The sequence below is a fragment of the Anomaloglossus baeobatrachus genome, unplaced genomic scaffold (genome assembly GCF_048569485.1).
Source record: "Anomaloglossus baeobatrachus isolate aAnoBae1 unplaced genomic scaffold, aAnoBae1.hap1 Scaffold_4647, whole genome shotgun sequence".
Lineage (NCBI taxonomy): Eukaryota > Metazoa > Chordata > Amphibia > Anura > Aromobatidae > Anomaloglossus > Anomaloglossus baeobatrachus.
Genome location: NW_027443989.1, coordinates 1 through 23691, shown reverse-complemented (window position 1 = coordinate 23691; position 23691 = coordinate 1). Strand labels below are relative to the sequence as shown.

At 46.4% G+C, this 23691-nt stretch overlaps 14 non-coding genes across 14 annotated transcripts; all 14 read right to left on the bottom strand.

The window, feature by feature from the left end:
- Positions 1–733: 733 nt before the first annotated feature.
- On the bottom strand, positions 734–922 carry LOC142280965 (U2 spliceosomal RNA). The gene has a single exon (XR_012743130.1). It is a non-coding gene; the product is annotated as a U2 spliceosomal RNA (small nuclear RNA).
- A 1384-nt stretch (positions 923–2306) lies between these two features.
- Positions 2307–2497, bottom strand: LOC142280960 (U2 spliceosomal RNA). Its single transcript, XR_012743125.1, has one exon. It is a non-coding gene; the product is annotated as a U2 spliceosomal RNA (small nuclear RNA).
- A 1385-nt stretch (positions 2498–3882) lies between these two features.
- Positions 3883–4073, bottom strand: LOC142280959 (U2 spliceosomal RNA). The gene has a single exon (XR_012743124.1). It is a non-coding gene; the product is annotated as a U2 spliceosomal RNA (small nuclear RNA).
- A 1387-nt stretch (positions 4074–5460) lies between these two features.
- Positions 5461–5653, bottom strand: LOC142280966 (U2 spliceosomal RNA). Its single transcript, XR_012743131.1, has one exon. It is a non-coding gene; the product is annotated as a U2 spliceosomal RNA (small nuclear RNA).
- Positions 5654–7843: 2190 nt separating this feature from the next.
- LOC142280957 (U2 spliceosomal RNA) lies at positions 7844–8034 on the bottom strand. Its single transcript, XR_012743123.1, has one exon. It is a non-coding gene; the product is annotated as a U2 spliceosomal RNA (small nuclear RNA).
- Positions 8035–9421: 1387 nt separating this feature from the next.
- On the bottom strand, positions 9422–9612 carry LOC142280956 (U2 spliceosomal RNA). Its single transcript, XR_012743122.1, has one exon. It is a non-coding gene; the product is annotated as a U2 spliceosomal RNA (small nuclear RNA).
- Positions 9613–10999: 1387 nt separating this feature from the next.
- LOC142280955 (U2 spliceosomal RNA) lies at positions 11000–11190 on the bottom strand. Its single transcript, XR_012743121.1, has one exon. It is a non-coding gene; the product is annotated as a U2 spliceosomal RNA (small nuclear RNA).
- A 1387-nt stretch (positions 11191–12577) lies between these two features.
- LOC142280954 (U2 spliceosomal RNA) lies at positions 12578–12768 on the bottom strand. The gene has a single exon (XR_012743120.1). It is a non-coding gene; the product is annotated as a U2 spliceosomal RNA (small nuclear RNA).
- Positions 12769–14155: 1387 nt separating this feature from the next.
- On the bottom strand, positions 14156–14346 carry LOC142280953 (U2 spliceosomal RNA). Its single transcript, XR_012743119.1, has one exon. It is a non-coding gene; the product is annotated as a U2 spliceosomal RNA (small nuclear RNA).
- A 1387-nt stretch (positions 14347–15733) lies between these two features.
- On the bottom strand, positions 15734–15924 carry LOC142280970 (U2 spliceosomal RNA). Its single transcript, XR_012743135.1, has one exon. It is a non-coding gene; the product is annotated as a U2 spliceosomal RNA (small nuclear RNA).
- A 1387-nt stretch (positions 15925–17311) lies between these two features.
- LOC142280969 (U2 spliceosomal RNA) lies at positions 17312–17502 on the bottom strand. The gene has a single exon (XR_012743134.1). It is a non-coding gene; the product is annotated as a U2 spliceosomal RNA (small nuclear RNA).
- Positions 17503–18889: 1387 nt separating this feature from the next.
- Positions 18890–19080, bottom strand: LOC142280968 (U2 spliceosomal RNA). Its single transcript, XR_012743133.1, has one exon. It is a non-coding gene; the product is annotated as a U2 spliceosomal RNA (small nuclear RNA).
- Positions 19081–20467: 1387 nt separating this feature from the next.
- On the bottom strand, positions 20468–20658 carry LOC142280964 (U2 spliceosomal RNA). The gene has a single exon (XR_012743129.1). It is a non-coding gene; the product is annotated as a U2 spliceosomal RNA (small nuclear RNA).
- A 1387-nt stretch (positions 20659–22045) lies between these two features.
- On the bottom strand, positions 22046–22236 carry LOC142280952 (U2 spliceosomal RNA). The gene has a single exon (XR_012743118.1). It is a non-coding gene; the product is annotated as a U2 spliceosomal RNA (small nuclear RNA).
- Between the last annotated feature and the right edge of the window lie 1455 nt (positions 22237–23691).

Here is a 23691-nt window from a genome sequence, read left to right as displayed (position 1 = left end):
CTATCAAAGGTTAGAGGGGGGCTTTCTCAGAGGGCTTTTTACAGTTTTTCTATTCCCAATTAGCCGTTTAAGTGTACTTATTGAAAGTAGTAATTCTTTCATAGGCCGCCCTTTCTTAGTATTTGACGTTCCTTATATTGCGGTATGAGGCTTCGCAGTAGGTTGCAAACATTCATCACCCATGACTGTCCCCAATTGAGCTCAGAAGCTCAATGTCTATCATGACCTCTCTTTTAGAATGTCCAAGAGCAAGCAAACTATTCCTCCAGGAGAGGGCGCCAACAGACTACTAAAGAGATCATCATTACTCAAAGAAAACCCCAAAAACCAATGCATGATAGGAATAAACAGGTAACTTTCTTTGGAGTGGAAGCGGAGAGATCGCACCAGATGCCAATTCTAGATGTTATCACACCTGTGGTCACTGCAGCAGCAGGTGAATCCACTTTGTCCAAAAGGGATCTATTCCATTCAATTGCAAATGATCTAGATAAGACAGAGAACTGCAGCACGGGGACATAGCCGAGTTGGTCAGGTTGAGTGGTGATGAGTTTGCTATTTGGATGAATAAAGAAAGTCAAAAGTGTGAAAGATAAAAAACAAAAGGAGGAAGTGTGAAAAGTGAATGGGCCAAATTGAGGTGCATATGAAGACGTATGCTTTCTTCCAATTCATTAAATCGGGCTAATATGAATCAGGTGAATTGAGTTCTGCTTTTGGAAACTGGGTTAAGAAGGGGTGCACCGTTCCTGGAGGTACTGCAATACCAGGTCAATGCGTGGAGTGGACAGAGCAAGCTCTTTTTCCATCTCCTGTTCTAAAATCCATTTAATATATGGTCCCCAGATAGGGGACGTATCAGATATTAAACTGATAAGAACAGATACTACACTTGATCTTAGCCAAAAGGCCGAGAAGCGATAACCAGAATTGGTTTGGGCCTCGAGTGGCACCCTGGCCTATGCCGGACACATCTTAGGGAGAGAGAGCGAGAGGGAGACAAACCCACGCCTACACAAGACATTTTGTCACCCAAGCCAACCCTTGAAAAGGCTGCTTTGCAGAGCCAAAACAAGAAGAATGGTGCGTTTTGCAGCCGCCGCCCACTGCAATGAATCTGAATAACTCCTCCTTTAGGGCGCAAGCAACTCCCCTCCCCTTGCAGTCTTTCCAATTCACGATACAAAAAGACGGACAGGACAGGTTGCCTGACTTTCCGTCACTGCCACCCTTTGCCATCCTTACCCGTAGAAAGCCCTTTCATCATCCCCAAACCCTAATCTTTTCCCTTTCCTTCCCAGCCCCCAAACCCTGCCCTCTGTACCTTTCTCACCACCCGCTTCCCTTCTCCTGTCATCCCCCTACCACCCGGGAAAAAAAGAGATTGCCCCCTCCTTCCACTAGCCCACCCTCCCACCCAAAGAACAACTTCTTCTGCGCAGCTTGTTTTCTAGGCAGCAGCGCTATTGTGATGTCATCGGGGGCATTGTGACAAGCCGCCAGTGTTCCGTCTCTTCATGTTGTGCACAGTTCAAACGGAAAATACATCAACAGGCAGACTACAGAAAAGCTTACTATCAAAGGTTAGAGGGGGGCTTTCTCAGAGGGCTTTTTACAGTTTTTCTATTCCCAATTAGCCGTTTAAGTGTACTTATTGAAAGTAGTAATTCTTTCATAGGCCGCCCTTTCTTAGTATTTGACGTTCCTTATATTGCGGTATGAGGCTTCGCAGTAGGTTGCAAACATTCATCACCCATGACTGTCCCCAATTGAGCTCAGAAGCTCAATGTCTATCATGACCTCTCTTTTAGAATGTCCAAGAGCAAGCAAACTATTCCTCCAGGAGAGGGCGCCAACAGACTACTAAAGAGATCATCATTACTCAAAGAAAACCCAAAAACCAATGCATGATAGGAATAAACAGGTAACTTTCTTTGGAGTGGAAGCGGAGAGATCGCACCAGATGCCAATTCTAGATGTTATCACACCTGTGGTCACTGCAGCAGCAGGTGAATCCACTTTGTCCAAAAGGGATCTATTCCATTCAATTGCAAATGATCTAGATAAGACAGAGAACTGCAGCACGGGGACATAGCCGAGTTGGTCAGGTTGAGTGGTGATGAGTTTGCTATTTGGATGAATAAAGAAAGTCAAAAGTGTGAAAGATAAAAAACAAAAGGAGGAAGTGTGAAAAGTGAATGGGCCAAATTGAGGTGCATATGAAGACGTATGCTTTCTTCCAATTCATTAAATCGGGCTAATATGAATCAGGTGAATTGAGTTCTGCTTTTGGAAACTGGGTTAAGAAGGGGTGCACCGTTCCTGGAGGTACTGCAATACCAGGTCAATGCGTGGAGTGGACAGAGCAAGCTCTTTTTCCATCTCCCTGTTCTAAAAATCCATTTAATATATGGTCCCCAGATAGGGGACGTATCAGATATTAAACTGATAAGAACAGATACTACACTTGATCTTAGCCAAAAGGCCGAGAAGCGATAACCAGAATTGGTTTGGGCCTCGAGTGGCACCCTGGCCTATGCCGGACACATCTTAGGGAGAGAGAGCGAGAGGGAGACAAACCCACGCCTACACAAGACATTTTGTCACCCAAGCCAACCCTTGAAAAGGCTGCTTTGCAGAGCCAAAACAAGAAGAATGGTGCGTTTTGCAGCCGCCGCCCACTGCAATGAATCTGAATAACTCCTCCTTTAGGGCGCAAGCAACTCCCCTCCCCCTTGCAGTCTTTCCAATTCACGATACAAAAAGACGGACAGGACAGGTTGCCTGACTTTCCGTCACTGCCACCCTTTGCCATCCTTACCCGTAGAAAGCCCTTTCATCATCCCCAAACCCTAATCTTTTCCCTTTCCTTCCCAGCCCCCAAACCCTGCCCTCTGTACCTTTCTCACCACCCGCTTCCCTTCTCCTGTCATCCCCCTACCACCCGGGAAAAAAAGAGATTGCCCCTCCTTCCACTAGCCCACCCTCCCACCCAAAGAACAACTTCTTCTGCGCAGCTTGTTTTCTAGGCAGCAGCGCTATTGTGATGTCATCGGGGGGCATTGTGACAAGCCGCCAGTGTTCCGTCTCTTCATGTTGTGCACAGTTCAAACGGAAAATACATCAACAGGCAGACTACAGAAAAGCTTACTATCAAAGGTTAGAGGGGGCTTTCTCAGAGGGCTTTTTACAGTTTTTCTATTCCCAATTAGCCGTTTAAGTGTACTTATTGAAAGTAGTAATTCTTTCATAGGCCGCCCTTTCTTAGTATTTGACGTTCCTTATATTGCGGTATGAGGCTTCGCAGTAGGTTGCAAACATTCATCACCCATGACTGTCCCCAATTGAGCTCAGAAGCTCAATGTCTATCATGACCTCTCTTTTAGAATGTCCAAGAGCAAGCAAACTATTCCTCCAGGAGAGGGCGCCAACAGACTACTAAAGAGATCATCATTACTCAAAGAAAACCCCAAAAACCAATGCATGATAGGAATAAACAGGTAACTTTCTTTGGAGTGGAAGCGGAGAGATCGCACCAGATGCCAATTCTAGATGTTATCACACCTGTGGTCACTGCAGCAGCAGGTGAATCCACTTTGTCCAAAAGGGATCTATTCCATTCAATTGCAAATGATCTAGATAAGACAGAGAACTGCAGCACGGGGACATAGCCGAGTTGGTCAGGTTGAGTGGTGATGAGTTTGCTATTTGGATGAATAAAGAAAGTCAAAAGTGTGAAAGATAAAAAACAAAAGGAGGAAGTGTGAAAAGTGAATGGGCCAAATTGAGGTGCATATGAAGACGTATGCTTTCTTCCAATTCATTAAATCGGGCTAATATGAATCAGGTGAATTGAGTTCTGCTTTTGGAAACTGGGTTAAGAAGGGGTGCACCGTTCCTGGAGGTACTGCAATACCAGGTCAATGCGTGGAGTGGACAGAGCAAGCTCTTTTTCCATCTCCCTGTTCTAAAAATCCATTTAATATATGGTCCCCAGATAGGGGACGTATCAGATATTAAACTGATAAGAACAGATACTACACTTGATCTTAGCCAAAAGGCCGAGAAGCGATAACCAGAATTGGTTTGGGCCTCGAGTGGCACCCTGGCCTATGCCGGACACATCTTAGGGAGAGAGAGCGAGAGGGAGACAAACCCACGCCTACACAAGACATTTTGTCACCCAAGCCAACCCTTGAAAAGGCTGCTTTGCAGAGCCAAAACAAGAAGAATGGTGCGTTTTGCAGCCGCCGCCCACTGCAATGAATCTGAATAACTCCTCCTTTAGGGCGCAAGCAACTCCCCTCCCCCTTGCAGTCTTTCCAATTCACGATACAAAAAGACGGACAGGACAGGTTGCCTGACTTTCCGTCACTGCCACCCTTTGCCATCCTTACCCGTAGAAAGCCCTTTCATCATCCCCAAACCCTAATCTTTTCCCTTTCCTTCCCAGCCCCCAAACCCTGCCCTCTGTACCTTTCTCACCACCCGCTTCCCTTCTCCTGTCATCCCCCTACCACCCGGGAAAAAAAGAGATTGCCCCCTCCTTCCACTAGCCCACCCTCCCACCCAAAGAACAACTTCTTCTGCGCAGCTTGTTTTCTAGGCAGCAGCGCTATTGTGATGTCATCGGGGGGCATTGTGACAAGCCGCCAGTGTTCCGTCTCTTCATGTTGTGCACAGTTCAAACGGAAAATACATCAACAGGCAGACTACAGAAAAGCTTACTATCAAAGGTTAGAGGGGGGCTTTCTCAGAGGGCTTTTTACAGTTTTTCTATTCCCAATTAGCCGTTTAAGTGTACTTATTGAAAGTAGTAATTCTTTCATAGGCCGCCCTTTCTTAGTATTTGACGTTCCTTATATTGCGGTATGAGGCTTCGCAGTAGGTTGCAAACATTCATCACCCATGACTGTCCCCAATTGAGCTCAGAAGCTCAATGTCTATCATGACCTCTCTTTTAGAATGTCCAAGAGCAAGCAAACTATTCCTCCAGGAGAGGGCGCCAACAGACTACTAAAGAGATCATCATTACTCAAAGAAAACCCCAAAAACCAATGCATGATAGGAATAAACAGGTAACTTTCTTTGGAGTGGAAGCGGAGAGATCGCACCAGATGCCAATTCTAGATGTTATCACACCTGTGGTCACTGCAGCAGCAGGTGAATCCACTTTGTCCAAAAGGGATCTATTCCATTCAATTGCAAATGATCTAGATAAGACAGAGAACTGCAGCACGGGGACATAGCCGAGTTGGTCAGGTTGAGTGGTGATGAGTTTGCTATTTGGATGAATAAAGAAAGTCAAAAGTGTGAAAGATAAAAAACAAAAGGAGGAAGTGTGAAAAGTGAATGGGCCAAATTGAGGTGCATATGAAGACGTATGCTTTCTTCCAATTCATTAAATCGGGCTAATATGAATCAGGTGAATTGAGTTCTGCTTTTGGAAACTGGGTTAAGAAGGGGTGCACCGTTCCTGGAGGTACTGCAATACCAGGTCAATGCGTGGAGTGGACAGAGCAAGCTCTTTTTCCATCTCCCTGTTCTAAAAATCCATTTAATATATGGTCCCCAGATAGGGGACGTATCAGATATTAAACTGATAAGAACAGATTTTTGATTTAATGAAGCTTTCCAAAGCACCACAAAAAATGCATGACCGAAGTCACACCAAAAACAGTGCAAAGGCTAGGATTCGTGTGGACCCCACCGTGAGGAGAGGGTCCCCAAAAATCAACCCCGTCCCTCCGAGCCAGAAGGCCACAGCAAGGGTCAGGGATCTTCGGTGCTCCCCCAAGCCGAAGCCTGGTTGAGCCTTGTCGTTGCTCCCAGCGTCCACCCAGGCATCTTACCCAAGTGGAGTAGAGAGCTACTAGTTGTTGGTTTCGCAGCCGAAACTGCCCGGACCGTCAACCGGTGTTGGTTTCTCAGCCCAAGGCTAACCGGACCTCCAACCGGGTGTTGGTTTCTCAGCCGAAGCTGACCCAGACCTCCAACCGGGTGTTGGTTTCTCAGCCGAAGCTGACCCAGACCTCCAACCGGGTGTTAGTTTCTCAGCCCAAAGCTGACCAGACCTCCGACCGGGATTGTAAAAATTTCCCTTCCTAGCCAGAAGGCCGGGATAGGGTAATATGCTCAAAAAGTATGAAAAGGCAAGGTACGGTGTGCTACAGCGCCCAAGGCTTGCCGGGGTCCCAAGCCAGCAAGCTCAGACTCACTCCAGGGTCGTCAGTCCTGGGGCACGTTGTACCATAGCCCCCCCACCCTTACTCAGTCTAATAGCCTCGATCCTGGTAGGGCCATGTTTTCCTCTAGATGAATATACTATCCACCCAGAGTACTAGCAAGCGCAACCTTCCAGTGTGCATTGTATCATTGTACTAAGGTGGCCTGGAGCTTAAACCACCTCTTCGAACAACACTACACTTGATCTTAGCCAAAAGGCCGAGAAGCGATAACCAGAATTGGTTTGGGCCTCGAGTGGCACCCTGGCCTATGCCGGACACATCTTAGGGAGAGAGAGCGAGAGGGAGACAAACCCACGCCTACACAAGACATTTTGTCACCCAAGCCAACCCTTGAAAAGGCTGCTTTGCAGAGCCAAAACAAGAAGAATGGTGCGTTTTGCAGCCGCCGCCCACTGCAATGAATCTGAATAACTCCTCCTTTAGGGCGCAAGCAACTCCCCTCCCCCTTGCAGTCTTTCCAATTCACGATACAAAAAGACGGACAGGACAGGTTGCCTGACTTTCCGTCACTGCCACCCTTTGCCATCCTTACCCGTAGAAAGCCCTTTCATCATCCCCAAACCCTAATCTTTTCCCTTTCCTTCCCAGCCCCCAAACCCTGCCCTCTGTACCTTTCTCACCACCCGCTTCCCTTCTCCTGTCATCCCCCTACCACCCGGGAAAAAAAGAGATTGCCCCCTCCTTCCACTAGCCCACCCTCCCACCCAAAGAACAACTTCTTCTGCGCAGCTTGTTTTCTAGGCAGCAGCGCTATTGTGATGTCATCGGGGGGCATTGTGACAAGCCGCCAGTGTTCCGTCTCTTCATGTTGTGCACAGTTCAAACGGAAAATACATCAACAGGCAGACTACAGAAAAGCTTACTATCAAAGGTTAGAGGGGGGCTTTCTCAGAGGGCTTTTTACAGTTTTTCTATTCCCAATTAGCCGTTTAAGTGTACTTATTGAAAGTAGTAATTCTTTCATAGGCCGCCCTTTCTTAGTATTTGACGTTCCTTATATTGCGGTATGAGGCTTCGCAGTAGGTTGCAAACATTCATCACCCATGACTGTCCCCAATTGAGCTCAGAAGCTCAATGTCTATCATGACCTCTCTTTTAGAATGTCCAAGAGCAAGCAAACTATTCCTCCAGGAGAGGGCGCCAACAGACTACTAAAGAGATCATCATTACTCAAAGAAAACCCCAAAAACCAATGCATGATAGGAATAAACAGGTAACTTTCTTTGGAGTGGAAGCGGAGAGATCGCACCAGATGCCAATTCTAGATGTTATCACACCTGTGGTCACTGCAGCAGCAGGTGAATCCACTTTGTCCAAAAGGGATCTATTCCATTCAATTGCAAATGATCTAGATAAGACAGAGAACTGCAGCACGGGGACATAGCCGAGTTGGTCAGGTTGAGTGGTGATGAGTTTGCTATTTGGATGAATAAAGAAAGTCAAAAGTGTGAAAGATAAAAAACAAAAGGAGGAAGTGTGAAAAGTGAATGGGCCAAATTGAGGTGCATATGAAGACGTATGCTTTCTTCCAATTCATTAAATCGGGCTAATATGAATCAGGTGAATTGAGTTCTGCTTTTGGAAACTGGGTTAAGAAGGGGTGCACCGTTCCTGGAGGTACTGCAATACCAGGTCAATGCGTGGAGTGGACAGAGCAAGCTCTTTTTCCATCTCCCTGTTCTAAAAATCCATTTAATATATGGTCCCCAGATAGGGGACGTATCAGATATTAAACTGATAAGAACAGATACTACACTTGATCTTAGCCAAAAGGCCGAGAAGCGATAACCAGAATTGGTTTGGGCCTCGAGTGGCACCCTGGCCTATGCCGGACACATCTTAGGGAGAGAGAGCGAGAGGGAGACAAACCCACGCCTACACAAGACATTTTGTCACCCAAGCCAACCCTTGAAAAGGCTGCTTTGCAGAGCCAAAACAAGAAGAATGGTGCGTTTTGCAGCCGCCGCCCACTGCAATGAATCTGAATAACTCCTCCTTTAGGGCGCAAGCAACTCCCCTCCCCCTTGCAGTCTTTCCAATTCACGATACAAAAAGACGGACAGGACAGGTTGCCTGACTTTCCGTCACTGCCACCCTTTGCCATCCTTACCCGTAGAAAGCCCTTTCATCATCCCCAAACCCTAATCTTTTCCCTTTCCTTCCCAGCACCCAAACCCTGCCCTCTGTACCTTTCTCACCACCCGCTTCCCTTCTCCTGTCATCCCCCTACCACCCGGGAAAAAAAGAGATTGCCCCCTCCTTCCACTAGCCCACCCTCCCACCCAAAGAACAACTTCTTCTGCGCAGCTTGTTTTCTAGGCAGCAGCGCTATTGTGATGTCATCGGGGGGCATTGTGACAAGCCGCCAGTGTTCCGTCTCTTCATGTTGTGCACAGTTCAAACGGAAAATACATCAACAGGCAGACTACAGAAAAGCTTACTATCAAAGGTTAGAGGGGGGCTTTCTCAGAGGGCTTTTTACAGTTTTTCTATTCCCAATTAGCCGTTTAAGTGTACTTATTGAAAGTAGTAATTCTTTCATAGGCCGCCCTTTCTTAGTATTTGACGTTCCTTATATTGCGGTATGAGGCTTCGCAGTAGGTTGCAAACATTCATCACCCATGACTGTCCCCAATTGAGCTCAGAAGCTCAATGTCTATCATGACCTCTCTTTTAGAATGTCCAAGAGCAAGCAAACTATTCCTCCAGGAGAGGGCGCCAACAGACTACTAAAGAGATCATCATTACTCAAAGAAAACCCCAAAAACCAATGCATGATAGGAATAAACAGGTAACTTTCTTTGGAGTGGAAGCGGAGAGATCGCACCAGATGCCAATTCTAGATGTTATCACACCTGTGGTCACTGCAGCAGCAGGTGAATCCACTTTGTCCAAAAGGGATCTATTCCATTCAATTGCAAATGATCTAGATAAGACAGAGAACTGCAGCACGGGGACATAGCCGAGTTGGTCAGGTTGAGTGGTGATGAGTTTGCTATTTGGATGAATAAAGAAAGTCAAAAGTGTGAAAGATAAAAAACAAAAGGAGGAAGTGTGAAAAGTGAATGGGCCAAATTGAGGTGCATATGAAGACGTATGCTTTCTTCCAATTCATTAAATCGGGCTAATATGAATCAGGTGAATTGAGTTCTGCTTTTGGAAACTGGGTTAAGAAGGGGTGCACCGTTCCTGGAGGTACTGCAATACCAGGTCAATGCGTGGAGTGGACAGAGCAAGCTCTTTTTCCATCTCCCTGTTCTAAAAATCCATTTAATATATGGTCCCCAGATAGGGGACGTATCAGATATTAAACTGATAAGAACAGATACTACACTTGATCTTAGCCAAAAGGCCGAGAAGCGATAACCAGAATTGGTTTGGGCCTCGAGTGGCACCCTGGCCTATGCCGGACACATCTTAGGGAGAGAGAGCGAGAGGGAGACAAACCCACGCCTACACAAGACATTTTGTCACCCAAGCCAACCCTTGAAAAGGCTGCTTTGCAGAGCCAAAACAAGAAGAATGGTGCGTTTTGCAGCCGCCGCCCACTGCAATGAATCTGAATAACTCCTCCTTTAGGGCGCAAGCAACTCCCCTCCCCCTTGCAGTCTTTCCAATTCACGATACAAAAAGACGGACAGGACAGGTTGCCTGACTTTCCGTCACTGCCACCCTTTGCCATCCTTACCCGTAGAAAGCCCTTTCATCATCCCCAAACCCTAATCTTTTCCCTTTCCTTCCCAGCCCCCAAACCCTGCCCTCTGTACCTTTCTCACCACCCGCTTCCCTTCTCCTGTCATCCCCCTACCACCCGGGAAAAAAAGAGATTGCCCCCTCCTTCCACTAGCCCACCCTCCCACCCAAAGAACAACTTCTTCTGCGCAGCTTGTTTTCTAGGCAGCAGCGCTATTGTGATGTCATCGGGGGGCATTGTGACAAGCCGCCAGTGTTCCGTCTCTTCATGTTGTGCACAGTTCAAACGGAAAATACATCAACAGGCAGACTACAGAAAAGCTTACTATCAAAGGTTAGAGGGGGGCTTTCTCAGAGGGCTTTTTACAGTTTTTCTATTCCCAATTAGCCGTTTAAGTGTACTTATTGAAAGTAGTAATTCTTTCATAGGCCGCCCTTTCTTAGTATTTGACGTTCCTTATATTGCGGTATGAGGCTTCGCAGTAGGTTGCAAACATTCATCACCCATGACTGTCCCCAATTGAGTTCAGAAGCTCAATGTCTATCATGACCTCTCTTTTAGAATGTCCAAGAGCAAGCAAACTATTCCTCCAGGAGAGGGCGCCAACAGACTACTAAAGAGATCATCATTACTCAAAGAAAACCCCAAAAACCAATGCATGATAGGAATAAACAGGTAACTTTCTTTGGAGTGGAAGCGGAGAGATCGCACCAGATGCCAATTCTAGATGTTATCACACCTGTGGTCACTGCAGCAGCAGGTGAATCCACTTTGTCCAAAAGGGATCTATTCCATTCAATTGCAAATGATCTAGATAAGACAGAGAACTGCAGCACGGGGACATAGCCGAGTTGGTCAGGTTGAGTGGTGATGAGTTTGCTATTTGGATGAATAAAGAAAGTCAAAAGTGTGAAAGATAAAAAACAAAAGGAGGAAGTGTGAAAAGTGAATGGGCCAAATTGAGGTGCATATGAAGACGTATGCTTTCTTCCAATTCATTAAATCGGGCTAATATGAATCAGGTGAATTGAGTTCTGCTTTTGGAAACTGGGTTAAGAAGGGGTGCACCGTTCCTGGAGGTACTGCAATACCAGGTCAATGCGTGGAGTGGACAGAGCAAGCTCTTTTTCCATCTCCCTGTTCTAAAAATCCATTTAATATATGGTCCCCAGATAGGGGACGTATCAGATATTAAACTGATAAGAACAGATACTACACTTGATCTTAGCCAAAAGGCCGAGAAGCGATAACCAGAATTGGTTTGGGCCTCGAGTGGCACCCTGGCCTATGCCGGACACATCTTAGGGAGAGAGAGCGAGAGGGAGACAAACCCACGCCTACACAAGACATTTTGTCACCCAAGCCAACCCTTGAAAAGGCTGCTTTGCAGAGCCAAAACAAGAAGAATGGTGCGTTTTGCAGCCGCCGCCCACTGCAATGAATCTGAATAACTCCTCCTTTAGGGCGCAAGCAACTCCCCTCCCCCTTGCAGTCTTTCCAATTCACGATACAAAAAGACGGACAGGACAGGTTGCCTGACTTTCCGTCACTGCCACCCTTTGCCATCCTTACCCGTAGAAAGCCCTTTCATCATCCCCAAACCCTAATCTTTTCCCTTTCCTTCCCAGCCCCCAAACCCTGCCCTCTGTACCTTTCTCACCACCCGCTTCCCTTCTCCTGTCATCCCCCTACCACCCGGGAAAAAAAGAGATTGCCCCCTCCTTCCACTAGCCCACCCTCCCACCCAAAGAACAACTTCTTCTGCGCAGCTTGTTTTCTAGGCAGCAGCGCTATTGTGATGTCATCGGGGGGCATTGTGACAAGCCGCCAGTGTTCCGTCTCTTCATGTTGTGCACAGTTCAAACGGAAAATACATCAACAGGCAGACTACAGAAAAGCTTACTATCAAAGGTTAGAGGGGGGCTTTCTCAGAGGGCTTTTTACAGTTTTTCTATTCCCAATTAGCCGTTTAAGTGTACTTATTGAAAGTAGTAATTCTTTCATAGGCCGCCCTTTCTTAGTATTTGACGTTCCTTATATTGCGGTATGAGGCTTCGCAGTAGGTTGCAAACATTCATCACCCATGACTGTCCCCAATTGAGCTCAGAAGCTCAATGTCTATCATGACCTCTCTTTTAGAATGTCCAAGAGCAAGCAAACTATTCCTCCAGGAGAGGGCGCCAACAGACTACTAAAGAGATCATCATTACTCAAAGAAAACCCCAAAAACCAATGCATGATAGGAATAAACAGGCAACTTTCTTTGGAGTGGAAGCGGAGAGATCGCACCAGATGCCAATTCTAGATGTTATCACACCTGTGGTCACTGCAGCAGCAGGTGAATCCACTTTGTCCAAAAGGGATCTATTCCATTCAATTGCAAATGATCTAGATAAGACAGAGAACTGCAGCACGGGGACATAGCCGAGTTGGTCAGGTTGAGTGGTGATGAGTTTGCTATTTGGATGAATAAAGAAAGTCAAAAGTGTGAAAGATAAAAAACAAAAGGAGGAAGTGTGAAAAGTGAATGGGCCAAATTGAGGTGCATATGAAGACGTATGCTTTCTTCCAATTCATTAAATCGGGCTAATATGAATCAGGTGAATTGAGTTCTGCTTTTGGAAACTGGGTTAAGAAGGGGTGCACCGTTCCTGGAGGTACTGCAATACCAGGTCAATGCGTGGAGTGGACAGAGCAAGCTCTTTTTCCATCTCCCTGTTCTAAAAATCCATTTAATATATGGTCCCCAGATAGGGGACGTATCAGATATTAAACTGATAAGAACAGATACTACACTTGATCTTAGCCAAAAGGCCGAGAAGCGATAACCAGAATTGGTTTGGGCCTCGAGTGGCACCCTGGCCTATGCCGGACACATCTTAGGGAGAGAGAGCGAGAGGGAGACAAACCCACGCCTACACAAGACATTTTGTCACCCAAGCCAACCCTTGAAAAGGCTGCTTTGCAGAGCCAAAACAAGAAGAATGGTGCGTTTTGCAGCCGCCGCCCACTGCAATGAATCTGAATAACTCCTCCTTTAGGGCGCAAGCAACTCCCCTCCCCCTTGCAGTCTTTCCAATTCACGATACAAAAAGACGGACAGGACAGGTTGCCTGACTTTCCGTCACTGCCACCCTTTGCCATCCTTACCCGTAGAAAGCCCTTTCATCATCCCCAAACCCTAATCTTTTCCCTTTCCTTCCCAGCCCCCAAACCCTGCCCTCTGTACCTTTCTCACCACCCGCTTCCCTTCTCCTGTCATCCCCCTACCACCCGGGAAAAAAAGAGATTGCCCCCTCCTTCCACTAGCCCACCCTCCCACCCAAAGAACAACTTCTTCTGCGCAGCTTGTTTTCTAGGCAGCAGCGCTATTGTGATGTCATCGGGGGGCATTGTGACAAGCCGCCAGTGTTCCGTCTCTTCATGTTGTGCACAGTTCAAACGGAAAATACATCAACAGGCAGACTACAGAAAAGCTTACTATCAAAGGTTAGAGGGGGGCTTTCTCAGAGGGCTTTTTACAGTTTTTCTATTCCCAATTAGCCGTTTAAGTGTACTTATTGAAAGTAGTAATTCTTTCATAGGCCGCCCTTTCTTAGTATTTGACGTTCCTTATATTGCGGTATGAGGCTTCGCAGTAGGTTGCAAACATTCATCACCCATGACTGTCCCCAATTGAGCTCAGAAGCTCAATGTCTATCATGACCTCTCTTTTAGAATGTCCAAGAGCAAGCAAACTATTCCTCCAGGAGAGGGCGCCAACAGACTACTAAAGAGATCATCATTACTCAAAGAAAACCCCAAAAACCAATGCATGATAGGAATAAACAGGTAACTTTCTTTGGAGTGGAAGCGGAGAGATCGCACCAGATGCCAATTCTAGATGTTATCACACCTGTGGTCACTGCAGCAGCAGGTGAATCCACTTTGTCCAAAAGGGATCTATTCCATTCAATTGCAAATGATCTAGATAAGACAGAGAACTGCAGCACGGGGACATAGCCGAGTTGGTCAGGTTGAGTGGTGATGAGTTTGCTATTTGGATGAATAAAGAAAGTCAAAAGTGTGAAAGATAAAAAACAAAAGGAGGAAGTGTGAAAAGTGAATGGGCCAAATTGAGGTGCATATGAAGACGTATGCTTTCTTCCAATTCATTAAATCGGGCTAATATGAATCAGGTGAATTGAGTTCTGCTTTTGGAAACTGGGTTAAGAAGGGGTGCACCGTTCCTGGAGGTACTGCAATACCAGGTCAATGCGTGGAGTGGACAGAGCAAGCTCTTTTTCCATCTCCCTGTTCTAAAAATCCATTTAATATATGGTCCCCAGATAGGGGACGTATCAGATATTAAACTGATAAGAACAGATACTACACTTGATCTTAGCCAAAAGGCCGAGAAGCGATAACCAGAATTGGTTTGGGCCTCGAGTGGCACCCTGGCCTATGCCGGACACATCTTAGGGAGAGAGAGCGAGAGGGAGACAAACCCACGCCTACACAAGACATTTTGTCACCCAAGCCAACCCTTGAAAAGGCTGCTTTGCAGAGCCAAAACAAGAAGAATGGTGCGTTTTGCAGCCGCCGCCCACTGCAATGAATCTGAATAACTCCTCCTTTAGGGCGCAAGCAACTCCCCTCCCCCTTGCAGTCTTTCCAATTCACGATACAAAAAGACGGACAGGACAGGTTGCCTGACTTTCCGTCACTGCCACCCTTTGCCATCCTTACCCGTAGAAAGCCCTTTCATCATCCCCAAACCCTAATCTTTTCCCTTTCCTTCCCAGCCCCCAAACCCTGCCCTCTGTACCTTTCTCACCACCCGCTTCCCTTCTCCTGTCATCCCCCTACCACCCGGGAAAAAAAGAGATTGCCCCCTCCTTCCACTAGCCCACCCTCCCACCCAAAGAACAACTTCTTCTGCGCAGCTTGTTTTCTAGGCAGCAGCGCTATTGTGATGTCATCGGGGGGCATTGTGACAAGCCGCCAGTGTTCCGTCTCTTCATGTTGTGCACAGTTCAAACGGAAAATACATCAACAGGCAGACTACAGAAAAGCTTACTATCAAAGGTTAGAGGGGGGCTTTCTCAGAGGGCTTTTTACAGTTTTTCTATTCCCAATTAGCCGTTTAAGTGTACTTATTGAAAGTAGTAATTCTTTCATAGGCCGCCCTTTCTTAGTATTTGACGTTCCTTATATTGCGGTATGAGGCTTCGCAGTAGGTTGCAAACATTCATCACCCATGACTGTCCCCAATTGAGCTCAGAAGCTCAATGTCTATCATGACCTCTCTTTTAGAATGTCCAAGAGCAAGCAAACTATTCCTCCAGGAGAGGGCGCCAACAGACTACTAAAGAGATCATCATTACTCAAAGAAAACCCCAAAAACCAATGCATGATAGGAATAAACAGGTAACTTTCTTTGGAGTGGAAGCGGAGAGATCGCACCAGATGCCAATTCTAGATGTTATCACACCTGTGGTCACTGCAGCAGCAGGTGAATCCACTTTGTCCAAAAGGGATCTATTCCATTCAATTGCAAATGATCTAGATAAGACAGAGAACTGCAGCACGGGGACATAGCCGAGTTGGTCAGGTTGAGTGGTGATGAGTTTGCTATTTGGATGAATAAAGAAAGTCAAAAGTGTGAAAGATAAAAAACAAAAGGAGGAAGTGTGAAAAGTGAATGGGCCAAATTGAGGTGCATATGAAGACGTATGCTTTCTTCCAATTCATTAAATCGGGCTAATATGAATCAGGTGAATTGAGTTCTGCTTTTGGAAACTGGGTTAAGAAGGGGTGCACCGTTCCTGGAGGTACTGCAATACCAGGTCAATGCGTGGAGTGGACAGAGCAAGCTCTTTTTCCATCTCCCTGTTCTAAAAATCCATTTAATATATGGTCCCCAGATAGGGGACGTATCAGATATTAAACTGATAAGAACAGATACTACACTTGATCTTAGCCAAAAGGCCGAGAAGCGATAACCAGAATTGGTTTGGGCCTCGAGTGGCACCCTGGCCTATGCCGGACACATCTTAGGGAGAGAGAGCGAGAGGGAGACAAACCCACGCCTACACAAGACATTTTGTCACCCAAGCCAACCCTTGAAAAGGCTGCTTTGCAGAGCCAAAACAAGAAGAATGGTGCGTTTTGCAGCCGCCGCCCACTGCAATGAATCTGAATAACTCCTCCTTTAGGGCGCAAGCAACTCCCCTCCCCCTTGCAGTCTTTCCAATTCACGATACAAAAAGACGGACAGGACAGGTTGCCTGACTTTCCGTCACTGCCACCCTTTGCCATCCTTACCCGTAGAAAGCCCTTTCATCATCCCCAAACCCTAATCTTTTCCCTTTCCTTCCCAGCCCCCAAACCCTGCCCTCTGTACCTTTCTCACCACCCGCTTCCCTTCTCCTGTCATCCCCCTACCACCCGGGAAAAAAAGAGATTGCCCCCTCCTTCCACTAGCCCACCCTCCCACCCAAAGAACAACTTCTTCTGCGCAGCTTGTTTTCTAGGCAGCAGCGCTATTGTGATGTCATCGGGGGGCATTGTGACAAGCCGCCAGTGTTCCGTCTCTTCATGTTGTGCACAGTTCAAACGGAAAATACATCAACAGGCAGACTACAGAAAAGCTTACTATCAAAGGTTAGAGGGGGGCTTTCTCAGAGGGCTTTTTACAGTTTTTCTATTCCCAATTAGCCGTTTAAGTGTACTTATTGAAAGTAGTAATTCTTTCATAGGCCGCCCTTTCTTAGTATTTGACGTTCCTTATATTGCGGTATGAGGCTTCGCAGTAGGTTGCAAACATTCATCACCCATGACTGTCCCCAATTGAGCTCAGAAGCTCAATGTCTATCATGACCTCTCTTTTAGAATGTCCAAGAGCAAGCAAACTATTCCTCCAGGAGAGGGCGCCAACAGACTACTAAAGAGATCATCATTACTCAAAGAAAACCCCAAAAACCAATGCATGATAGGAATAAACAGGTAACTTTCTTTGGAGTGGAAGCGGAGAGATCGCACCAGATGCCAATTCTAGATGTTATCACACCTGTGGTCACTGCAGCAGCAGGTGAATCCACTTTGTCCAAAAGGGATCTATTCCATTCAATTGCAAATGATCTAGATAAGACAGAGAACTGCAGCACGGGGACATAGCCGAGTTGGTCAGGTTGAGTGGTGATGAGTTTGCTATTTGGATGAATAAAGAAAGTCAAAAGTGTGAAAGATAAAAAACAAAAGGAGGAAGTGTGAAAAGTGAATGGGCCAAATTGAGGTGCATATGAAGACGTATGCTTTCTTCCAATTCATTAAATCGGGCTAATATGAATCAGGTGAATTGAGTTCTGCTTTTGGAAACTGGGTTAAGAAGGGGTGCACCGTTCCTGGAGGTACTGCAATACCAGGTCAATGCGTGGAGTGGACAGAGCAAGCTCTTTTTCCATCTCCCTGTTCTAAAAATCCATTTAATATATGGTCCCCAGATAGGGGACGTATCAGATATTAAACTGATAAGAACAGATACTACACTTGATCTTAGCCAAAAGGCCGAGAAGCGATAACCAGAATTGGTTTGGGCCTCGAGTGGCACCCTGGCCTATGCCGGACACATCTTAGGGAGAGAGAGCGAGAGGGAGACAAACCCACGCCTACACAAGACATTTTGTCACCCAAGCCAACCCTTGAAAAGGCTGCTTTGCAGAGCCAAAACAAGAAGAATGGTGCGTTTTGCAGCCGCCGCCCACTGCAATGAATCTGAATAACTCCTCCTTTAGGGCGCAAGCAACTCCCCTCCCCCTTGCAGTCTTTCCAATTCACGATACAAAAAGACGGACAGGACAGGTTGCCTGACTTTCCGTCACTGCCACCCTTTGCCATCCTTACCCGTAGAAAGCCCTTTCATCATCCCCAAACCCTAATCTTTTCCCTTTCCTTCCCAGCCCCCAAACCCTGCCCTCTGTACCTTTCTCACCACCCGCTTCCCTTCTCCTGTCATCCCCCTACCACCCGGGAAAAAAAGAGATTGCCCCCTCCTTCCACTAGCCCACCCTCCCACCCAAAGAACAACTTCTTCTGCGCAGCTTGTTTTCTAGGCAGCAGCGCTATTGTGATGTCATCGGGGGGCATTGTGACAAGCCGCCAGTGTTCCGTCTCTTCATGTTGTGCACAGTTCAAACGGAAAATACATCAACAGGCAGACTACAGAAAAGCTTACTATCAAAGGTTAGAGGGGGGCTTTCTCAGAGGGCTTTTTACAGTTTTTCTATTCCCAATTAGCCGTTTAAGTGTACTTATTGAAAGTAGTAATTCTTTCATAGGCCGCCCTTTCTTAGTATTTGACGTTCCTTATATTGCGGTATGAGGCTTCGCAGTAGGTTGCAAACATTCATCACCCATGACTGTCCCCAATTGAGCTCAGAAGCTCAATGTCTATCATGACCTCTCTTTTAGAATGTCCAAGAGCAAGCAAACTATTCCTCCAGGAGAGGGCGCCAACAGACTACTAAAGAGATCATCATTACTCAAAGAAAACCCCAAAAACCAATGCATGATAGGAATAAACAGGTAACTTTCTTTGGAGTGGAAGCGGAGAGATCGCACCAGATGCCAATTCTAGATGTTATCACACCTGTGGTCACTGCAGCAGCAGGTGAATCCACTTTGTCCAAAAGGGATCTATTCCATTCAATTGCAAATGATCTAGATAAGACAGAGAACTGCAGCACGGGGACATAGCCGAGTTGGTCAGGTTGAGTGGTGATGAGTTTGCTATTTGGATGAATAAAGAAAGTCAAAAGTGTGAAAGATAAAAAACAAAAGGAGGAAGTGTGAAAAGTGAATGGGCCAAATTGAGGTGCATATGAAGACGTATGCTTTCTTCCAATTCATTAAATCGGGCTAATATGAATCAGGTGAATTGAGTTCTGCTTTTGGAAACTGGGTTAAGAAGGGGTGCACCGTTCCTGGAGGTACTGCAATACCAGGTCAATGCGTGGAGTGGACAGAGCAAGCTCTTTTTCCATCTCCCTGTTCTAAAAATCCATTTAATATATGGTCCCCAGATAGGGGACGTATCAGATATTAAACTGATAAGAACAGATACTACACTTGATCTTAGCCAAAAGGCCGAGAAGCGATAACCAGAATTGGTTTGGGCCTCGAGTGGCACCCTGGCCTATGCCGGACACATCTTAGGGAGAGAGAGCGAGAGGGAGACAAACCCACGCCTACACAAGACATTTTGTCACCCAAGCCAACCCTTGAAAAGGCTGCTTTGCAGAGCCAAAACAAGAAGAATGGTGCGTTTTGCAGCCGCCGCCCACTGCAATGAATCTGAATAACTCCTCCTTTAGGGCGCAAGCAACTCCCCTCCCCCTTGCAGTCTTTCCAATTCACGATACAAAAAGACGGACAGGACAGGTTGCCTGACTTTCCGTCACTGCCACCCTTTGCCATCCTTACCCGTAGAAAGCCCTTTCATCATCCCCAAACCCTAATCTTTTCCCTTTCCTTCCCAGCCCCCAAACCCTGCCCTCTGTACCTTTCTCACCACCCGCTTCCCTTCTCCTGTCATCCCCCTACCACCCGGGAAAAAAAGAGATTGCCCCCTCCTTCCACTAGCCCACCCTCCCACCCAAAGAACAACTTCTTCTGCGCAGCTTGTTTTCTAGGCAGCAGCGCTATTGTGATGTCATCGGGGGGCATTGTGACAAGCCGCCAGTGTTCCGTCTCTTCATGTTGTGCACAGTTCAAACGGAAAATACATCAACAGGCAGACTACAGAAAAGCTTACTATCAAAGGTTAGAGGGGGGCTTTCTCAGAGGGCTTTTTACAGTTTTTCTATTCCCAATTAGCCGTTTAAGTGTACTTATTGAAAGTAGTAATTCTTTCATAGGCCGCCCTTTCTTAGTATTTGACGTTCCTTATATTGCGGTATGAGGCTTCGCAGTAGGTTGCAAACATTCATCACCCATGACTGTCCCCAATTGAGCTCAGAAGCTCAATGTCTATCATGACCTCTCTTTTAGAATGTCCAAGAGCAAGCAAACTATTCCTCCAGGAGAGGGCGCCAACAGACTACTAAAGAGATCATCATTACTCAAAGAAAACCCCAAAAACCAATGCATGATAGGAATAAACAGGTAACTTTCTTTGGAGTGGAAGCGGAGAGATCGCACCAGATGCCAATTCTAGATGTTATCACACCTGTGGTCACTGCAGCAGCAGGTGAATCCACTTTGTCCAAAAGGGATCTATTCCATTCAATTGCAAATGATCTAGATAAGACAGAGAACTGCAGCACGGGGACATAGCCGAGTTGGTCAGGTTGAGTGGTGATGAGTTTGCTATTTGGATGAATAAAGAAAGTCAAAAGTGTGAAAGATAAAAAACAAAAGGAGGAAGTGTGAAAAGTGAATGGGCCAAATTGAGGTGCATATGAAGACGTATGCTTTCTTCCAATTCATTAAATCGGGCTAATATGAATCAGGTGAATTGAGTTCTGCTTTTGGAAACTGGGTTAAGAAGGGGTGCACCGTTCCTGGAGGTACTGCAATACCAGGTCAATGCGTGGAGTGGACAGAGCAAGCTCTTTTTCCATCTCCCTGTTCTAAAAATCCATTTAATATATGGTCCCCAGATAGGGGACGTATCAGATATTAAACTGATAAGAACAGATACTACACTTGATCTTAGCCAAAAGGCCGAGAAGCGATAACCAGAATTGGTTTGGGCCTCGAGTGGCACCCTGGCCTATGCCGGACACATCTTAGGGAGAGAGAGCGAGAGGGAGACAAACCCACGCCTACACAAGACATTTTGTCACCCAAGCCAACCCTTGAAAAGGCTGCTTTGCAGAGCCAAAACAAGAAGAATGGTGCGTTTTGCAGCCGCCGCCCACTGCAATGAATCTGAATAACTCCTCCTTTAGGGCGCAAGCAACTCCCCTCCCCCTTGCAGTCTTTCCAATTCACGATACAAAAAGACGGACAGGACAGGTTGCCTGACTTTCCGTCACTGCCACCCTTTGCCATCCTTACCCGTAGAAAGCCCTTTCATCATCCCCAAACCCTAATCTTTTCCCTTTCCTTCCCAGCCCCCAAACCCTGCCCTCTGTACCTTTCTCACCACCCGCTTCCCTTCTCCTGTCATCCCCCTACCACCCGGGAAAAAAAGAGATTGCCCCCTCCTTCCACTAGCCCACCCTCCCACCCAAAGAACAACTTCTTCTGCGCAGCTTGTTTTCTAGGCAGCAGCGCTATTGTGATGTCATCGGGGGGCATTGTGACAAGCCGCCAGTGTTCCGTCTCTTCATGTTGTGCACAGTTCAAACGGAAAATACATCAACAGGCAGACTACAGAAAAGCTTACTATCAAAGGTTAGAGGGGGGCTTTCTCAGAGGGCTTTTTACAGTTTTTCTATTCCCAATTAGCCGTTTAAGTGTACTTATTGAAAGTAGTAATTCTTTCATAGGCCGCCCTTTCTTAGTATTTGACGTTCCTTATATTGCGGTATGAGGCTTCGCAGTAGGTTGCAAACATTCATCACCCATGACTGTCCCCAATTGAGCTCAGAAGCTCAATGTCTATCATGACCTCTCTTTTAGAATGTCCAAGAGCAAGCAAACTATTCCTCCAGGAGAGGGCGCCAACAGACTACTAAAGAGATCATCATTACTCAAAGAAAACCCCAAAAACCAATGCATGATAGGAATAAACAGGTAACTTTCTTTGGAGTGGAAGCGGAGAGATCGCACCAGATGCCAATTCTAGATGTTATCACACCTGTGGTCACTGCAGCAGCAGGTGAATCCACTTTGTCCAAAAGGGATCTATTCCATTCAATTGCAAATGATCTAGATAAGACAGAGAACTGCAGCACGGGGACATAGCCGAGTTGGTCAGGTTGAGTGGTGATGAGTTTGCTATTTGGATGAATAAAGAAAGTCAAAAGTGTGAAAGATAAAAAACAAAAGGAGGAAGTGTGAAAAGTGAATGGGCCAAATTGAGGTGCATATGAAGACGTATGCTTTCTTCCAATTCATTAAATCGGGCTAATATGAATCAGGTGAATTGAGTTCTGCTTTTGGAAACTGGGTTAAGAAGGGGTGCACCGTTCCTGGAGGTACTGCAATACCAGGTCAATGCGTGGAGTGGACAGAGCAAGCTCTTTTTCCATCTCCCTGTTCTAAAAATCCATTTAATATATGGTCCCCAGATAGGGGACGTATCAGATATTAAACTGATAAGAACAGATACTACACTTGATCTTAGCCAAAAGGCCGAGAAGCGATAACCAGAATTGGTTTGGGCCTCGAGTGGCACCCTGGCCTATGCCGGACACATCTTAGGGAGAGAGAGCGAGAGGGAGACAAACCCACGCCTACACAAGACATTTTGTCACCCAAGCCAACCCTTGAAAAGGCTGCTTTGCAGAGCCAAAACAAGAAGAATGGTGCGTTTTGCAGCCGCCGCCCACTGCAATGAATCTGAATAACTCCTCCTTTAGGGCGCAAGCAACTCCCCTCCCCCTTGCAGTCTTTCCAATTCACGATACAAAAAGACGGACAGGACAGGTTGCCTGACTTTCCGTCACTGCCACCCTTTGCCATCCTTACCCGTAGAAAGCCCTTTCATCATCCCCAAACCCTAATCTTTTCCCTTTCCTTCCCAGCCCCCAAACCCTGCCCTCTGTACCTTTCTCACCACCCGCTTCCCTTCTCCTGTCATCCCCCTACCACCCGGGAAAAAAAGAGATTGCCCCCTCCTTCCACTAGCCCACCCTCCCACCCAAAGAACAACTTCTTCTGCGCAGCTTGTTTTCTAGGCAGCAGCGCTATTGTGATGTCATCGGGGGGCATTGTGACAAGCCGCCAGTGTTCCGTCTCTTCATGTTGTGCACAGTTCAAACGGAAAATACATCAACAGGCAGACTACAGAAAAGCTTACTATCAAAGGTTAGAGGGGGGCTTTCTCAGAGGGCTTTTTACAGTTTTTCTATTCCCAATTAGCCGTTTAAGTGTACTTATTGAAAGTAGTAATTCTTTCATAGGCCGCCCTTTCTTAGTATTTGACGTTCCTTATATTGCGGTATGAGGCTTCGCAGTAGGTTGCAAACATTCATCACCCATGACTGTCCCCAATTGAGCTCAGAAGCTCAATGTCTATCATGACCTCTCTTTTAGAATGTCCAAGAGCAAGCAAACTATTCCTCCAGGAGAGGGCGCCAACAGACTACTAAAGAGATCATCATTACTCAAAGAAAACCCCAAAAACCAATGCATGATAGGAATAAACAGGTAACTTTCTTTGGAGTGGAAGCGGAGAGATCGCACCAGATGCCAATTCTAGATGTTATCACACCTGTGGTCACTGCAGCAGCAGGTGAATCCACTTTGTCCAAAAGGGATCTATTCCATTCAATTGCAAATGATCTAGATAAGACAGAGAACTGCAGCACGGGGACATAGCCGAGTTGGTCAGGTTGAGTGGTGATGAGTTTGCTATTTGGATGAATAAAGAAAGTCAAAAGTGTGAAAGATAAAAAACAAAAGGAGGAAGTGTGAAAAGTGAATGGGCCAAATTGAGGTGCATATGAAGACGTATGCTTTCTTCCAATTCATTAAATCGGGCTAATATGAATCAGGTGAATTGAGTTCTGCTTTTGGAAACTGGGTTAAGAAGGGGTGCACCGTTCCTGGAGGTACTGCAATACCAGGTCAATGCGTGGAGTGGACAGAGCAAGCTCT